The sequence below is a fragment of the Cupressus sempervirens genome, chromosome 5 (assembly GCF_028749045.1).
Source record: "Cupressus sempervirens isolate cs-2001-9-10 chromosome 5, ASM2874904v1, whole genome shotgun sequence".
NCBI lineage: Eukaryota > Viridiplantae > Streptophyta > Pinopsida > Cupressales > Cupressaceae > Cupressus > Cupressus sempervirens.
The window spans coordinates 745,819,739-745,837,932 of record NC_143122.1 but is presented as its reverse complement, the minus strand read 5'-3'; the positions used below and the strand labels follow the sequence as shown (position 1 = coordinate 745,837,932).

Sequence of the window (18,194 nt, the reverse complement as noted above, 5' to 3'; positions counted from 1 at the left end):
TTTTTTAGGCTTTTGATTGTTTAGGGCACCGCAATGATGTTGAATTTCAGTTTTAGATCCTCAAGGAAGCTGTTCAGGAGGTTTGGCCACAAAATGTGGTCAAAGTAGTGACAAATCTGACCCATGTGTGCAGAGCTGCAACATAATTAATCGAGGCAGCTTATAGACATATTTTGTGTATTTGCATGTGTGCATGCCATGGATATTGCACTCGAGGACATGGGAATGAATGATTCGATTAAAGTGATGGTCAATGATGCTAGGAATATGCACATGTTTATTGACAACCCCACACTTCACATGCACCCATCAGAAGCTTTCGTAAGGAGTTCTTGAAAAGTGTCGAGACCAGAGATGCATCCTATTGATTCTCTTGGAGAGAATGCTTGAGTCACAAGAGGCATTGTAAATAATGGTTATGACAGCATATTGGAATCAGTAGCCTGAGTCCAAGACATAGCAAGGGAAGAGGGCAAGAGAAATAGTGAAGAGTGGTGTTTCTTGGGGTGATGCAATATATATAGTCTACTTTATTACTCCAGTTTTCCAGTTCATTGGATATGGGGATGCTAATGCACCTGGCCTAGGAGAGATGCAAGACTGCAGTGATACTATATTTGACAAAATGATGGTTTTCATATGAGAGGATCCTATATTTACTTTCTACAATGAGCACATTTAGCCAATCATTTGTTGGAAATTGGACAAGCTTAATGCTCCTTTGCACATCTTCATGGGGTGAAAGATGAGTTCTTTAGAACATAGTTAAAAGAATTGTTATAGCAACTTATCACCAAGGGTAAATAAATGATATTGACAAATATCAAAGATAAGTCAGGAATGGTAGGCGGCGATTATGCCAGGAATAGTTAAATAAGACTTTTGTTAGTTGATGTAATAAAAAATCGTTCCAAAGGGGTGTCAAATGTGTTGTCAGTTTGTGACCATTGGAGACTTGATCAACTGTGTCGAGTCTATTTGTATGTAGTCCGGAACAAGTGAAAGGGTGATGAATGGGGTTATGGATGATAATGTAAGACTTTGGTACAATTAATAAAGTAACATTCTGCCATTTGAATGTGTTGTGTGTTTGCTATGGTATTGTTGTTCATATTGTTCCTCTATTATTAATAAAACTTGCTGCATGAAATTAGTACATAGTTACATTGACGATATTACTTTCATAACTGGCATATAAACACTTCCATATTTGGCATATCAGCACTTCCATATCTGGCATATGAACACTTCCATATTTAATACATGACATTTTTGGCACTGTTGCCTAGTACGAACCTTGAGGTCTCTAGGTGATGGGTGAAAAGATTGATCTCTAATGGGTTGTCCTTTTGACGAGCAAGTATTGTTCACAGACAGTGACATCGAGGAAGAAGAAGTGGCCCAAGAGGATTAACTCAGACACGACCTCTTTTAGCCATGCGATATAGGGGTACTGGTACGTATGGCAGGAGGAAGAGCATATGTAATAATCTTGCTTGGTTATAGCTTCAAATAACATAAATTTTCTTCACTATTCAATAGTTTGACAATTTATTCCATTTATTCTCATGAGAGATGGATTCATGTTGAATCACTACTCATGAAACACGGGTCAATGAGTTTGACTCAAAAATCACATAGTTAAATCCTGATAGCAATATGACAATTTGACTTGCTGTGGAAATTATCTCCTACTTATCAGTTTGACAATTTGTCAAACACTTGGTTCACAATTCTGCTATGATGTTTACTTTAGTGTTTTATGGCTTTTTTTTTTCTTTTGGCATATAAAATATAAGTGGAAACAGTATTAGTTAAAGAATCCATAGCTACTATGCAAGCCCAATTCTGAAAACTGATTAATCAAGTATTGCAATTCTGAATATATCAATAATGATTGTTACATATAAACTGAAATTACAATGAGCAATCAACCTGAAGATGCTCAGATCCAATTTGCAGCAAGATGGAATTACAATGGTTATTGATAATTACAGTAGACACATTTCAGAATCACAACATCCAAAATCACAGTAGACAGGTTATAGCTCCACCTTAGATCCTGATCACAGGTCTTTAACAACAATGATGCCACTAATGGCCACTCCAACCCTGATCAGCAGCAATCAAACAATCACCCCCAGTCACTGAAATATGGCAGTGCCTAGAGCAAGATATTGGCACAAATAAATCTAGAAAAGAACGCTCCCAGGAGCATGAAAACATCCCACAATAATCAGGCAATAATATGCCTATTTTGCAATGCACGGGCCAGAAACTTTGATCTCCAAAATGCAGACTTGATTCTTCACAAATTACAATTAATCCTCCACACTGTCAATGCCTCCCAGCAACAGTAGATACAGAAAGGAAAGGCACTCTCACAATTCTCAGGTGTGCAGATCAATCTCCTCTAATTGTAAATGGTAATGCAACCAAAAACCCAAACAATATCTCCCAACCACAGATAATCACAGTAGAGGAGACTCAACAAATATTTAGCTAAATGAAATAACTATACCTCAGCAGTGAGTCTAATATCTCACAGCCTCAAACCCTTATAAATCAGCCAGGGTACATAAAATCAGAACTCGGAAAAAGCCCACAAGGCAACAAAAGCAAAAAAATATCCAAGCGTGCTTTTCTCAACAAATAGACTTGTATTTATAACCTCCATATGCCCTTTTTGTTGCCAAAATGTAACTTCACTCAAGAAGCTTCACCACACAACATTAATTAGAAGCTTCCATTAGATTCTTTCACTTGACTTGGCTTAAGTATTTATTAAGTGGCTCTTTCCAATGATAACTCAACCCTCAACTTAAGTGAAATTATAAAGTTAAATTATAACTTTATAAGCCATTTAATAATTTAATAATAATTTGGTCACTAAAAATATAATAACTCCCAAAATACTCATTATCTAAATATGCCATTTGAAATAGGAGTCATATCTATTATTTCTCCATGTGACCCAATGCTCTTTCCAAAAATAGAAAGGGTCCATCTCAATCAACACCCAACTTTTTTTTTTAAAAAATCGGTGAATAGTTGAAGCCTTGATTAATTGATAGAAATTAAAAAGATTACAATAGCTTGACTCTGTTCAAGCAGGCACTGGTAGGAAAGAACGGAGAAGAAAACCTCCAGTCTAGCCTAGGATATAAGTGCTATATTATTACAAAATTAAAAGGGGCATACCCCAGTGAACTTCTCATTACACAAATAAAAGGGGCATACCCCAGTCTCCTTTAAGGATAATTCGATTTACAAAATTTTAGGAGCATAGCCCTATGAGAATGTGCATCACAATTGAAAGAAATACATACAACTCTCATCAAATCGTTATCAAACGAGATCCAGGCCCCAAAAATACTTCACCAATAGGCGATCCTTTCTTCAAATTGGGCTAGGAAAAAACACGTTAGAGAACTAGCTAATCACAAGAATTCATAAATGTTGATCGCAAAGATTGTATCCAAGCTTAGCCTTAATCGTGAGAACCACATTAATATTATCTAATCCATAAACTACAATCTAGATGAACATACCATATGGATAATTAAACAAGTGTCAAAAAAACTACGCATGGTAATAATCCCTATTATTAAACAACTCATAACAAATGTGAAACCTAATAGAAGAACAAAGTTAACAAAGTAGACTAAATGAGAAAATATTGAAACCTAATTAAATTTGAAACCGACTAATCAATAGATACTAACAGATAAACCTATCTTACCAATTTCAGAAACTAAGCAATCACTGGGAAAAAACCTTACCGATTTGAAGCCTACTACATCAATTACAAACATCATGTGATTAACTATACCAAAATCTCCATACCAAAAACTAATAACCCATGATGTAATAAACAAAACACCATTCCAATCCACCACTAACTATGTCTCCATATCAGTTCGCATCCTTGACAAAGAGAGGGATTCGGTTGAATCTTGTCAAGACATCATACTGGCAACGAAACTCACACGACCAGGACATATACTAGCTGATTAAAAAATGAAATAGCTAATTCGAGGAGATCAGAAGAGTGACATGCCAGACACTACTCAACTGAAATAGAATAGTCGACTTAGACGAAATATTATTCAATAGAACCCTGTATAATACATGATAGAAAATTATTCACCAGAACCTTACCTACTAACTGAAGCTATCAATGAAATAAAAATTCCAAATAGAAATTAACCTCCCTTTGTTGCTAATAAACGAAAGCCTTTCTGCCCTGTGATTGCTTAAAACCAAATCACTGGAGTTTGGTAAAGACTAGGTTAGGGGTTGATAACCCTATCTTTCCCTTCCCCATCTTAACCATTTGCGGCCATTCTCACAACAAAAAGATATCCGATAGACAGTGCTCGATGCAAGACCCAAATCATGAAAAAAAACCATACAATACACTCCCAATATACAAACACTTTAAGTCTTAGCCGAACATCATTTGAATCTTAATTATCCAAAGAAATCTAGAGTAGTTAACAGAGCCCCATAATAGTATATTAATACTCAAAATCTGAAGGCGGAAATCCTCCCCACCATAGCTACTAAATAGAGTAATTCCGCCAGAACATAGCATATAACTGAAACTAAAAACATATCATGCGAGGTAAGAAAACTATAGATAAGACAAAATCAGGAAGGAGCCCAAATTAAACTAAGTATATGATATTCTGTATATATATTATGTCAATTCCTTTACAAAAGCGAAGATATACAGATACAATCCAAAAGAGGTAGCAATTTTACAGAATACAAAATCTGGATATACATATAAACCTAGCTGAATATAATAAAGGGTCCAACAAACTATTTTGAAACCAAAACGGAGCTGTAATCCCGTTCAATTGCAAACCCTACCTCGGGAACACCATAATGACTTCAGAGATGTCATTAGGGTTCTCCACTTGGAAGTTTGGGGGAAGATCAAACCTAGTCTTCACTTTGCTAGACTTATCCGCATTTGGGGTGTAGAATATGAGGGCTTCAAGATTATCAAACGAGACTCCCAGGTGAATATATGCATGAAATGCATTAAGATACTCCATCAGCCACATCCTATCAGCTTCAATAACGATGCCCCTCCAATGCAGAAGAAATTTGATAGCTGCCTCCATTTTGGGCCATTGACAGTAGACTTTGAGGTTCTCCTGGATGATAAAAGAGGGTCTGCGGTATGCCATGTCTAGCTCGGAGGAACCAGGAGGTGATGCCATATATCTTTCAGGCAGTGGAATCTTAAATTTGCTGTCAATGCTCCTCACTGCATTCTCCAACCCTTTATGCCATGTGGCTTGAAAGATGTCGTTGCAAAGTTGAATAATTAGGTTGTGATCAACCTTTGCTCTAGCTAAACATCCAATAAAGGTTCCTATAATATGGCTATTAGTCCGTCAGGTGTGACTAAAGTCAAATATTCCTTCACCGATAACACTTCCTACTGCTATCCTTGACATGTCATTAAGAGGATTCAGGATCTTATTCCAATGCACAGAGCCATGAAAAACCATTGTTCTAGCCTCTTTGGTGTGGAAAACCATAACATTTGTATCTATAGCCGCAGAGAGGGTAGGAAACAGGGATAGAAACAAAACCAGTCCAGAAAACCTTAACATAGCCAGGATAAAAAGCAAATGACACGCCTCATCATGATGCTGACACCAACACGCCAAGTCATGCGGGAAATGCAGAGAGGATGTTAAGAATTAATCATGGAACCTATCATGAATTGATGAGTAAAGATTTCAGCCCCTTGTTTCGGATCCTTTCTTAATAAAACTTAAGTAATACTACTCATGGCTAGAGGCGACCACTAACTCACATTGGCATAATATATAATAATAATAATGGGAGCTAATATTAAACTTCGAGAGAGGAACTAATAACCCGAGAAGTAAATGCCACGCACATGAACTTAGGACAAGGCTACTTATGTATAGAAAAGAATTAAATTAGAAAAATATCAATTAGAAATGAGTTAAAATAGGATTAAATTAGTGTTGATAGAATGATTCCCTAATAAGATGAATATTAAGACCATCCGCCCCTCTATTTGCTAATTGATTTGCTTTCATGTTGCCTTCACAATAAATATGGCATATTTGGTGCTCCTCAAAACGATCAGGAAGCTTTAGGACAAAATCTAATTTAGAGTTGATGACCCAATTAGGAGTAGATCGCTTTCTTATGGCATTCAAAATGATTTGAGAATCACCTTCAATAACCACTTTGGTAATCCCAACCTCCAAACACAAAAGCAATCTTGATTCCAAAGCTTCGAGCTTAGACATGTTGTTCGAGGTAGGCCTAATGGCCATCGCCTTTTTTGCCAACCATTGTCTAGAATCATTATTGATGATGTAGCCGATTCCTGCTATACTAGGATTACCACGAGCAACACCGTCAAAATTGAGTTTGGCCCATCTCCTTGCGGGGGGGATTCAACAGATTGACCCAGTTCTTCTTCATAAGCCCATCCCAAGAAGAGAAAGATCCCTCTTCTTTCATGCATTTTTAAAGATGTGAGTTCATGACTTCCACAATACTAGCCTCAATTTTTAAAATAATCTCCTCAACCTCCATCTCAGAGCTTTGAAAAATGCGTCGCTTCCTCTCTTTCCAAATTTCCCAAGAGATAATTGACGGGGAAATATTCCAAAGTTTGCTGTAGACGCCTTTAACTAGGCTGCTAGGCCAGATAATAAGGGGATCCCTATAAGAATTTGGGTAAGGCGAAGACCAACCTAGTTTAAACCTTAGCCATTCCCAACACTTAAGCGAATAAGGAAACCAGTAAAGCAAATGATTAAGGTCCTCAAAATATTGTTTAGATAGTACACATCTAGAAGGACCTTGTATCCAAAAACTGCTTAGCCTTTCAGTAGTCAATATCCTATTTTGGAAGGCTAACCAAAGGAAAAACCTAGCCTTAGGCAGACAGGCCCCATCTCAACATAGTTTGAGTGGGATATCAATACTATCCCATCTTTGAGAGGAGAGTATAGCATTATAACCTTCTTTCACTCTATAGATTCCATCATTGGCAGCTGCCCAAATGAGCTGATCCGGTTTATTCGATTGCTTGATTACCCTATCAGATATAATGCTGATATAAGCTTCTACTTCTGCCTGATCGACTCCCAAGTCTTCAACTGATTTCCAAACCCGTCTAGTCACACCATTGCTCAAAATCTTAGTTTTGTATTTACCAACTTCATTACCCCATTGAGAGATTAACACTTCCTTCAATCGTTTTGGATAGGGTTTGGAAACAAGCGGGGGATGGCCATCCCACGAATCCTCCCAAAATAAGGCTTTGTTGCCTATGCCAACATCCCAAGTGAGAAACTTCCCTATAAGATTATGACATCTCAGCATAAAGTTCCAACTTTTCGAACCCCTAGGTGGATTAATCATTCTAAAAATAGACGAAGGGGTCTTCTGCAATAAGATATTTGTTGTATAAAATCTTAGCCCATTTTTGCTCTGTTTCATTGTATAATTGCCAAATTAACTTTGCTCCCAAGGCTTCGTTTTGCCATTCAAGGTTCTTAATTCCAAGTCCACCCAATTCTTTAGGTTTACAAATATTGTCCCATTTGATTAAAGCAAATTTTTTGTCTTCATCGAGGTCATTCCATAGAAAGTTCCTGAGTTTCGATTCCAATTTATTTCGATAACCTTTAGAAAGAGGGAGACAAGACAGGGGATAAATTGGAACGGCGGAAAGTATCGAATTGATTTTTGTGACCTTACCTGCTTTAGAGAGCCACTTATCTTTCCATCCCTCGATCTTGGCATCCAATTTCTAAATTGTGTTATGCCAAACTTTGCAGGATTTGGATCCTTTTTCAAGCTTAATTCCCAAATATTTACAAAGGAATTGACCTTTACGATAGCCCATCAGCTTACAAATCCTATTTTCCGTATCTTCATTGGTATTTAAAAAGAAAATCTTTGACTTAACCTTGTTCACTTTCTGACCTAGAGCCATCATATATGATTTTATGATGGATTTAAATTCAGAGGCTTCAGCAGTAGTACTTTTACTAGGGAGAATTGTATCATCAACATACTATTGATGAGTGATATTTGGCATGTTTCTCATGACGGTAATCCTAGAAAGTAGCCTATTTTGATGAGCAGCTGATAAGGCTCTCCCAAAAGCTTCAGCCATGATAATGAAAAGAGAAGGTGATAACGGATAATCTTGCCTAATACCTCTGGAGATTTCAAAGAAGCCTTCAGGCGTACTGTTGATAAGAATCGAGATTTTAGGCATAGAAATGAATTTAAAAATGAGATCAATCCATTGATGTGAGAATCCAAAGGCTTCTAGAACCTTGCACAAAAATCTCCAATCTACCATATCGTACACTTTTTGGATATCAAGTTTCATAAACATGCAAGGTTCCTTACTTTTGCTAGCTGAATGTATCATTTCTTGTATGGTGACAATGCCATCAAGAATGGATCTCCCTAGAACAAAGCCTGTTTGCTCTTCAGAGATTAATTTAGGCAGGAAACCCTTAAGCCTATTTGCAGTGATCTTGGAATAGATCTTATAGATTGTGTTGCATAAAGCTATAGGCTTGAAATCTCCTGCAGTCTTAGGATCATTATTTTTTGGAATCTGCGTGATAAAAGAAAAATTAATTTATGACAGGAGAGCGCCTCCATTTCTAGAAGCTTCAATAACCTTCCAAAGGTAGAACCCAATGATGTCCCAACATTTTTAAAAGAAAAACGCTTGAGAACCATCAGGTCTAGGAGATTTATCGGGGTTCATGTTAAAAACTACTGATTTTACCTCATCCAAGGTAATAGGTTTATTTAAAAACTTATTATCCTCGGCTGAGATAATTTTAGGAATAAATTTAAGCATCTTATCTTGTGCTATCCTGTTTGATCCTTCATAATTGTTGAGTATATTCTTGAAATGAGTTACAAAGGTATCCGCAATGTCGCTTGGCTTATCGACTTGAGTTCCTAACTGATTTCTTATGCTAGAAATTTTATTCTTGGATCTATTATATATAGTTGAGTTATGAAAAAATTTGGTTTTCCAATCCCCTTCTTCCAACCATTTATCCCTCGATTTTTGTCGCCAAAAGGTTTCTTCTTTGGATAAAATTAGCTCTTGTTTGGCCATTAACTCCTTCTCCAATTGATAACTTTCGTTGTTCATACCATACTTAATAATATCTAGATTTAGGTTTTTAAGTTAGTTTTCTATTTCTAACTTCTCTTTGAAGATATTGTTAAAATGACTCTTATTCCATTTTTGAATACGTTCTTTTAATAATTTTAGTTTAGATACCAATGCAAACATTTTCGAGCCCTCTACTTTGTCTTGCTCCCACCATATTTTAATATTTTTGATAAATTCCAGATCAAGAAACCACATTTTTTGGCATTTAAATGGGTTCCTGGAGGGTCTGTGGGGTTTAGAGAGTTCCAGTCTGACTGGATAATGGTTTGATCCTGCAATAGATAGGATTGGAGATTGAAAATTGAAATTATTATCAGCTAGCTCATCTATGATAAAGAACCTATCTAGTTTCTCCGCGATATATGCGAAGTCCTTTCTTCTGTTGTTCCAAGTGAAGGTCCCATTGCTGGTAGGGACATCTATCATGTCATGTTTACTAACCCACATTCTAAAGTCTACCAATGATTGCGAAAGGTTAAGGATACTACCTGTTTTTTCTGATAGGTCTAAAATGGTGTTGAAATCTCCTCCTATCAAAAAGATATTATCCTTAAAGTTTAGTATGAAATTGCTAATATTCCATACCTGTTTTTTATCCAAGTAACTAATAGGACCATAAACGTTAATAAGAATAAATTGTAAATCAGACTTAAGACTCGTTATACTCGAACTAATCCAATTAGGACTATGATGAAGATACTTAAGAGATACCTTCCTAGGCTTCCAGATAACTCCTAAACCTCCCGATGCTCCCTCTGATTCTTGGAAGAAAGTACTCCATAAGCTGAACATTTTATCTAATAAAATGCTTCATCCTTATTAAGTTTAGTTTCTTGAATTAATATGATATCTGATTCAAAGGCTTTAAGATTTTGTTTTACTAACCTTTTCTTGCTAGGGGCATTTAGTCCCCTAGCATTCCACGTTGTTATCTTCATGGCTCTTTGGGAAGGCACTTCCACTTCCCAACATTGAAAAGTTGATCGATTTTTTTGCTGCTCTCTATTGAGTCCTTCTGCTTCTCTCAGATCCTTCAGAGATCTTTTGCCCCTTTTGCCCTTGATCTTGCCATAGTTGGGAGAGCTTAAACTATCCTGATTCTGCTGGATCCCAAGGCACTCTGTAGCTTTCCCATACTTTAACTTACTAGTCTTCTCATGATTATCCTTGCCTTCTGTATTTTCAGATTCTAGCTCGCTAATGATCTTGTTAATGATATCCGCTTGAGGATCTTCTTCGATACCATTCTCTGCCATATTCTCACCATTGTTCCCCATATCTGGAGCCTTTCTGTCAGAATTTTGTACTTTCCTTCTAGCATAATCCTTTGCCTCTATAATTATTAGATCTCTTCTAAGATCATCACGAGTATAGTTGCTGCCCCCTAATTTGATGATTCTTTGGATCAATTCTGCCTTTTGAACCTCCGAGCTATTGTTGATTGATTCGAAGTTAAAAACCTGAACTAGCTGAACTAATTCATTAGTTAGCTGCTCCAAATTCTCATCTCTAGTACTTTCACCGTAAAGGTCTGCCTCTGTATAGTCTTCTTTGTTTAAGAACTCTTGTACCATTTTTGTCATAGAGTTCTCACCCTTTAAATCATTCTCTTTGTAAGACTGCTCTGTTGAGGTGAATGGAGAACTTCTGATCTCTGATGGAGTTTGCCAGAATTTAGAAGCTTTCTGATGTCTTCCTTTGATAGGGGTGATAACTTGAGGAGTCATCATCAGGCACTGATTCTCTGTGGATATATCATTTATAGGAGTGTCAGACTCTTTTAAGTTTGGATCTGCTTCAAATAACATTTGATTTTCCATGTCTTCAATATCGGTATCCTTAAAAACCTTAGAGTCTTTGTTTTGCTGGTTAACACACATCACATTAGTTGTATCCGCATTGTCTGGAATAACAAATATCTTTCCCTTGGTTGCTGTTATGACTGAATCATTCCCCATCTGCTGTGTGCTTCCACTAGGTACTGGTGATTCCTGTGTCTTTGCTATGCTTTCTGGATGTTCTAGTTCATGTTTCCGCTCCTGATTACTATTGGCTGGGCCATCCTTGTCAGATGGAGAATTCGACACCAGGTTCTGAACAATAACCGATTTGAGTCTTATCTTTGATTCTGGATTGCCCTTGTTAGAAGCCTTGTTTTTATTTTGGGGCTCTATGTTCTCCTTATAATGCTTATATTCCATGTTTGAGGGATCGAGGCTGCATAACAGGGCTTCGCTTTCCTTCTCTGTTCTTTAAGCTTTGGGAATAACATCGAAAAGCCTGAAGTGCTTGGAATAAACTCAAAATCTGTTTTTTTTGCCCTTTTCCACTTTTATAATTTTTGAGATATCTCCTTTGTAGAGGTGCAAATAACATTCATATGAAGCTTTTTTGGTTACAACTTTCTTTAAGCCTTGAATTGATTGATTGAGTTTTGTCTTAATAAGCATTTTAACATTATTATCATCCTAATATGTAGATTCTACACCTAATAGCTCTCTCGGTCCAAACCCTGGGGATTTAAGAATCTCTTAGTGGTTTAACTCCGGATGCATAGACATAAAATTAAACCATAACAGACACATTATATCTAGCTTCTCTAAGTTGAAATTAGGATACCAAGCAATAAATTTAATAGCATGCCCCATGAAAAAACACTCTGAAGCTGTAGTGAATTGAGTTTTAACGTCTCCATCACTACATTGTAAGTAAAGAACAGTATCAGAGAAGTAAGAAATACGTACTTGAGATCCGCTGTTTTCTTCTAACCAATTGGATAGAAGAGGCAAATCTTCTTTCGGTCCACACTGGATTGCATAAATTCCACCTTTTTGACATTCATTCTAGGCGTCTTCTATAATTTCCCCATGTAGGGAGATGGAAGGAACCACCTTATTGGGAGAAACTTTGCCCTTGGGATCTAAGAAAGCCTTAGGGGTTGAAAGCTTCAACCGTCGATGTGGAGGAATGTACGAACTGTGGCAATCGGGACTGCTATTGAATGAGGGGCCAATTCTGGGAGGAGTGGATAATGGTGGAAACTTTGCCCTAACGGGATTAGCAGGAAGCGAAATTGTCTGACCTCAGATGGATTAAGCATATTTGGTAAGATGAAACACTCTGATTTGTTCCTCTAGGCTATCTACAGCGAAATATGCCAGAGGATGATGGTGGAGTGACTGATGGCGTACAGAAACTTGCTCAACTTTGGAGGATCTCGGTCTTTGCTTTAAGATTTTTTCATTGTTTGATGTTTGGCCCTTATGCTTGTTAGAGTCTTCCACTTCCTCTAGTGGCGCAAATTTATTTGAGATTTTAACCTCAAAATTTTGTCTAGGGTTTTTTAGCACCCTGCGATTTGTAGTGTTGTTCTTCCTTTTTTGCACGTGTGCAGGAGAACGCCAAGTATTATAATCATTTTTCTGCTCTGACATATTCGCAAGTTCGCTCGCTAAAAGTCTTATGTTCAACACCCAACTTACTACAAATGGTAGGTACACAAAACTAAGCCCAAACTAAGTCCAATCTAAGCCGAACAAAGACCAATCTGTATCTTACTGAATTGTGGAGAAGACAAGACCCTCCAAAGCCAAGTCATTGCCTCAGAAGACCCTCTATCCACAATAATTGGCCTACGAGGATCACAATAATAGGCTAATCTCCTGGAACTACGATGTTGGCAAAAATGGGGACATTACAACATAGGGGTCTCCCCATTTGTATGGTATGGGCCTAATTTATAGTGAACAGAGTGACGTATGATCTTTGAGGGATCTCTCCAAGGTTGCTAACATGTAGGTTGGTGGAAGTAGGTGAGTGAGAGGCTATACAAAGAGAACAACAAAGACAACAAATACAACATTACCAAGATGAGGGCCAACAGGACAAGGAACCCCATGACACAAATGTGTGACGCATCTGGTAATTTCAACAATTAATGCCCCTCTCGCCGAATAAGGATAGGAGGAGCCATAAGGAGACATAGCCAAAGGAAAAGAAAGCCCTACAAAGTCAACATCAAATAGAGAGACGAGAAAGCTTTCAGTGCCTTGCTAAAAGGTCTCTTAGCCCTAACAAAACCAACGAGAACGAAAGGGAGGGTCACCACATGTTAGTACTGCTAAGGTGGAGTTACTACTTGCTACTGCCCTAAACAAGGTAGTCATAGTTTGTTACATCTCCTATTTTGGCTAATTTCAAAGTAATTTATATAACTGCTAAGATTCCATGCCGAGTTGAGTTGATTGGTTAAATTAGTTATTCGTTACGGTTTTATGTGAAATTAAAGTGTTGGTCATTCATTATGATTCATGAGGATTAGAAATATTGGTTATCATTATGATGTTATATGAATGGAAAATGGTTTAGCTAAATGATTATTTGAATTTGATTATATGATTTGGAAATATATTATTACCATGGTAAATTTCATTTTATAGAAATGTGATGAGGGGGGGGGGGGGGGGGGGGGAGGTGGGAAGCATTGCTAGAGTGTGAAATGAGCACAAGGGCACTAACCTACCATTGAACAAATATGTATGAGTCCTAAACCGCTATGGCCAAGGGAAAGTGGGCTAGGTAACCAAGAGTATGCCAAGTGATCACCATGAGCTAACTGGGTCAAAACATTCAATAAAATAATAGAAGTATCCATTTGAGCATGAATTGAACTAAGAACAATTGTTACCTTTAAGAAATGTAATGACAAACATGTTCTAGTATAATGATACCATGGTACTTACATGTACTTGTACATGTATATACATACGTGTATATTGAAATATGATGTACATGAATGTATATGTTACTTAAAACACAATGTATACACAAATGTGTATATATGGAATACTACGTATGTGTATGTATAAGTGTACATACATATATATGTATTTGTAGATACCCCATTTTAGAGTCTATTCGAGACCTCTAAGGCCTTCAAAAAGGAGCCTGAAGTTTTTGTACCAAAATTGCACACCTAAAACTTGCAACAACTTCATGAATACTCATGGTATGGCACTGAGCCTCAACTGGCAGGTTGATATATCCAAGATGAATATCCACCTCTGAAATTAGGACATTTTGAGGTCGTATGACCTACTTACTAAGTAGCAAAGCTTCAGAAACAATAACTCTGCACTAAGACAACCCTTATTCAAGAAACAAAAAGGAAATGTTTTTGGATGATACAAGATTGCTCCTACACTCAGGATACTTCTGCATCATTATGAGAATCTAACTCTATCAATTTTGGAATGCCAAACAGACTATTCCACTTATGGTTTATTGATAGGGAGGTTGGATGAATCACTCACTGACTCATGCTCATAGTCTTCTTATAAGACTCTTAGGGTGTCTCTTCTACACCACTTGTCACCTATAGGACTCTAATTGCCTAAGGATCCCTTGGTCTCTCTAGCCAACCCAACTATCAAGAAAGATTACTCTATCAAGCCAAAACTTCATGCTTTCACACTTCCTTCACCCTAGCCCTTAAAGCAACCATAAAAGCTCACATCTTCCAAATCTTGAACTAGGCCTTGCAGAGGTATGGAGGTATTGTCAAACACTTCCACTCAACCAATTAGGTGTGTTTGAAGTCCCACTAAGTTCATCTTCCCATCCGATTTCTTCACTTCTTCTCAAATAGGCCTAAAAGGCTGGTAGCCCCAATTAGGTCTCCTAAAATGAGAAAATAGGGTTCTTCTCCTATGCCTCCAAAAGAATCTTGCAATTTTTTTAGGTTTCTTTGTCCTTTTGGCATCCCCTTAAAGATTTTTGGGGTCTTGGGGTCATACCTTTCCATCCATTACCGTAACCCGAAAAATAGGGCTTTTCAGGCCTCTTAGGCTAATCCAACAATCAATGTTGTTTTGGGTTGATTCAAGGATTGGTTTGAACCTCTCCACTTTGAGATGATGGTAAGACTTTCTCCATCCAGGTCCAAAAGGAATTTGGATTGTAGCTTTGTTCCTCTACAAGCATTGCTCACCACAGAGGAAGTCACCATAGGCTCGCCTAGGGCAAGACCTTTGAAATAGTTGCTTTGCATTTGAGGGCCTTGGCTTCCATACACATTATGTAGATGGAGTCTACTCATTATTCCCAAGAAGCCGTACAGATTGAATGGTGGGAAAGTGAGTTAGAACTCCATCTTGAATAACTGCATGGACAAAACTAATGATAGTGTAAAACCAAATAATTTCACAAAAATAAATTAAACTAATCAAAATCCCTATCTATCAACACACAATCAAGAAAACATGTCAAACAAAGGATGTACAAATTACAATATGGATCTTGAACTCCTAACTACCTATTGTCATAAAAAACAAAGAATTTGCTCAGAAAATGCTTCAAGATGCTAATTGCAAAATCTCAAAATCTGTACAATGGACTTTCTAACCCTGCTCATAGGTCTTCTCATGCCTTATATAGGGTGGTTATTCACTCCTTAGGACTCTTCTTCCATGCTTAGCAACTTTCTTGCCAAAAGTTGTAAAGTTGCACAATGCAACTTTTACACTTTTTTTGGCAAATTTTCTCCAATTTGGTTAATTGACCTTCAAATCTTCTCAAACTTAACCACAAACCTTATTTAAGGTAAAAACCTCACTCTAACTCTTCTTAGGCCCTATTGACCTCATGATGATGTCATCACCATGCCTTGTGTCAAGTAGAGGACTTTACAACTTGCTAGCCCGTAATTGCACCTAGTAAAAGGCCCTAAGATCCTAGGAACAAAAATCTCCAATGTACTACTATGGTCAACATGACCTTATATCCAACATAGCCAAAAGCCCTAAGGCTCACACCCACACAACAAAAACATGAAACCTTGGATTGCTTGGGCAATCCTTAGGTGCTCTTGCATCATTTATCATGTATCTTGTAAAGGGCAGGAGAAGCCCAAGGAATGAAACATGATACCCAAAAATAGGGTGTCCAATTTCCTTAATAATATATGGTAATTATCCTTTTATACCCTTGGAAGAGGGAGAATTTTGTAAATTAGTTGCAATCACAACATGCAAAAGGATCTCTATCTTGTTTATTGAAAACAATGAAAATAATCTAATGGCATTTGGTACTTAATCCATTGTTGAGAAAACAATTAATATCATATCTTTCTTCTTTCAAATGATGTGCGTAGACATAATATTGATAAATGAACCAATTGTATACCCTCGGAGTTCCATGGACATGTTGGTCCAAGTCTTATGAGACACTCCAACCAAAATGGAAAATATGGAGAAAGGAATGAATGATTTAGCAACCCAACTCGGGCGAGGATAGGAAGATACTCACTTGTCACCCCATCCTAGAACTGAGCCCAAATTATCTACTTAAAGTATATAAGAAACCAGACCTCCTTTAACAACAGCTGAAATGCAAAAGAAATAGCAAATAGTTAGTGATTTGTCCACTGATATCAAGAAGAGTAAACCCGCTAGATTTTCAATATCTAAATCCGGTGAAGCTGTTGAGGCATGGTTGATGGAAACAGAGCAATATTTTGAAATTATATGTTTCTCTGAAACCTCTAAGGCAGTTTGAGGAATCTACCACCTTTCTAGGGAAGCAACTAGTTGGTTGGGAAACATCAAAGTAGAATTGAACATAAAGATTACCGACATGACTTGGGATAGGTTTATCACCGTCTTCAAAAATTGATGGTTACCACAAACCTTTTATGATCAAAAGTTATTAGACTTCCAGAACATCAAACAAGGGGACCTGATAGTGCACAGGCATTAGGAATAAATCACTTGATTATTGAAATATATTTCCTGCCTATCAACAAAATAGGAATCAAAAGGTTAGGAAATTTGTCATGGGACCGAATAAGAGGATTGGGCGAGTAGATGTACTAGCATCACGAACCATGGAAGAAGCTCTTGAAAGGGTTGTCCGTTAGGAACAAAAGGTAAAGAAGGATGATTTCATCTGAAATAATAAAAGAAAGGCTAATTGGAATGTATCTAGTTCTAAATGAGGGGTTGACAAAAAGAATTTTTAGAAACTTAAGTCCAACAAATCCTATTTGAAAGGGTATAACAGTTTAGATTCAGAAAGATATTCTAGCAGTAGCAATGGTAACAAGGGAAATGAGAGAAAGGGACTAATCAAAGGCTGTTTCACTTGTGGAAGAGACCACTATGCAAATCAATGTCCTAAAAAGGGCACCTCCAACCCTTTCCTCGATGCATGATGTGTTTCATGTATCTTAAGAAATATATAGCCAGCCATGAACATATTATTGATTGAAATCTCTTGTAGGTGCAAGATGCTTGGGTGGTGGAAATATAACCACTCATAATACTCGAGGTGATTAAGCTTCTCTTGTGAAACAAGATATCACTCAGTGCAAGGTCCAGTGGGACTATTATGTTGAAGAGAATACCACTTGGGGAGATTATGATAAAATCTTCCAAAAAATTTTCCACATCTTTTCCCGAGAACTTGAACTATTAATTGAAATAAATAAATTAATATTCGAACTAGAATGTAATAATTTCATTTTACTATGTATTTATCACTTTATTTAATTTGATTGCAAGTTCATCGATGACAATGAAACACAAAGGGGAGGGTATGTTACATCCCCTATTTTGTTTAATTTTAAAATATTCTATATAGCCATTGAGATTTCATGCGAGGTTGAGTTGATTGGTTAAATTAGTTATTCGTTATGGTTTCATGTGAAATTGAAGTGTTGGTTATTTGTTATGATTCATGAGAATTAGAAATATTGGTTATCATTATGACTTTATATGAATGGAAAATGGTTTAGCTAAATGATTATTTGATTTTGATTAAATGATTTGGAAATATATTATTACCATGGTAAATTTCTTTTTGTAGGAACACGACGAATGGGGGAAAAGTATTGCTAGAGAGGGAGCATGAGGGCACCAACCTACCATTAAGCAAACATGAGTCCTAAACCACCATGGCCAAGGGAAAT

The 18,194-nt window shown here is 37.0% G+C and overlaps 1 protein-coding gene across 4 annotated transcripts in view; it reads left to right on the top strand.

Annotated features, from left to right (window-relative positions):
• LOC149558067 (P-loop containing nucleoside triphosphate hydrolases superfamily protein) overlaps positions 1–18,194 on the top strand; it is a 259,235-nt gene that overhangs the window by 64,656 nt on the left and 176,385 nt on the right. The gene's annotated exons all lie outside the window — the stretch shown is intronic.